The sequence below is a fragment of the Austrofundulus limnaeus genome, unplaced genomic scaffold (assembly GCF_001266775.1).
Source record: "Austrofundulus limnaeus strain Quisiro unplaced genomic scaffold, Austrofundulus_limnaeus-1.0 Scaffold801, whole genome shotgun sequence".
NCBI classification, from domain to species: Eukaryota; Metazoa; Chordata; class Actinopteri; order Cyprinodontiformes; family Rivulidae; genus Austrofundulus; species Austrofundulus limnaeus.
Window position 1 is genome coordinate 94649 of NW_013953203.1, and position 1608 is coordinate 96256.

At 44.1% G+C, this 1608-nt stretch overlaps 1 long non-coding RNA gene across 1 annotated transcript in view; it reads left to right on the forward strand.

The window, feature by feature from the left end:
• The first annotated feature begins 788 nt into the window (after nucleotides 1-788).
• The window catches only part of LOC106532606 (uncharacterized), an 8695-nt gene continuing 7875 nt past the window's right edge, over nucleotides 789-1608 (forward strand). The window contains exon 1 of the long non-coding RNA XR_001312110.1: nucleotides 789-1004. This is a non-coding gene — a long non-coding RNA (uncharacterized LOC106532606). The remainder of the gene's footprint in view (nucleotides 1005-1608) is intronic.

The following is a 1608-nucleotide window of genomic DNA, read 5'->3' on the forward strand; positions in this document are numbered from 1 at the left end:
AAAGCTTCTAGTCCAGTCCTGGCTGGAAACGTCGATGTCTGAAGGYCTTARCTACTAGCTACCACATCCGTGTAACGAGTGAGCTAGTAGCGGCTATGAAAAACGGGGACTTCTGTGGAGGCATGAAGATGTCCGAAGATGTCCGGCGCCTTAGCTTAGCATAATACCGCACCGGAGGGACACCCGCGGGAAAAATACATGCTAGCTAACCACGGTCAGCCTTCTCCGAGGAAGGAGACCGGAGTAAAAACCGGGTTGTGCCGGGGAAAACCGAACCCCGAGCAGCCCGGAAAGGACGGCTATGTGGATCATAGCTCGGTGGCGCCGGACACGAATTCCATGTCAATATAAAAGGAATCATAGCACTTACATGTATGGGCGTCTTCTATGGTTATAAGTCTAATGCCGAAGCTGAAGAAAAAGGGGAGCTGAACTCACGTCCGTCCTCCCCTTTTATACGGACCGAGGTGGGGCCCACTGTACGTGGGCGTAGACTATTGGTTCTTCAGAATGCACGCGCGCGGGGGTACCCATCTGCGATAGCCTTAGAGGGCGGAGCTTACACGAAATAGAACATGGCTGCACGGAAAATTTTAGCTTCCGGTGAAGAGAGAAACTCGCTTCCGTTAGTGGCTGGCCTTCAGAATAAAAGCTCCAACTGAATCTTCAGCGGTAAGTGCTGAGAAGCAGATCACTCCAGGCTCTTATTTTGAAGGCAAGCCGGCAGACGCTACCTGAAGTCTTCAAGTACTGTTGCTGCTAACTTTATTATTGTTCTGTAGCTACGATCGTGTCCCGTGGCCTGCTGCTGTGAAGAGTTGAACTCAGCGTTATATTGAGCTGTAACAGCTCGGTAAATGTTGATGACATGTGGAGACAGCAGGTAAAAACAGAGGAAGAAGAGAAGTCGGAGGATTTTATCAGAGCTAAAGACGAAGAAGATGAAAACATGAAGATCCAGATAGAAGCAGTTTACAGCCTCAACCATCAGCTGCAGACATCAGGTTTGTGTTTTTATTCTTTCTCTTCAGTGTCATCATGTTAGAGTTTAACAGCAGGTTAGGATTAGGCATTGATCAACGTGTAACTGTGGTCACAGCATGTGCCTCTGAAAACAAATTGTGGTTTTACGCAATCAGGTACATACAGAGGCTAGGAGGCTGGGGCCAAGATATGCTAAAGGCTCCTGCACAGTGTTGCCAGATGGGAAATGTTGAATTATCGTATCAGCAGCTCAAAATTATCGTATTTTSARRAAAATTATCGTACACACCCAAGTTACATTCTAGAGAGGCTCAAATTTACAAATACATTCTGCTCAGCTCACAATGTGCTCTGTATTCAACAAACTACACATTCTTTTTGTTCATAATAAAGTTAAAAAGCACTGTTGGGGGTCAGTTTTTTTTTTACAAAAGCTTTGTTGTAAACAAGAACAAAACATGGAGTCTGGGGAAATGCTGCATATAAAAAGAAATGTTAGATAAAATGACTAGAATAAAATGTAAATTATAGGTAAAGTTAAAATGAAATCAGGAAAAGAACAAATCATTGTAGATTGTTGTTCTAGAGGGATTACATGTTCTTGTCTTTTGTTTTGTTAATAAC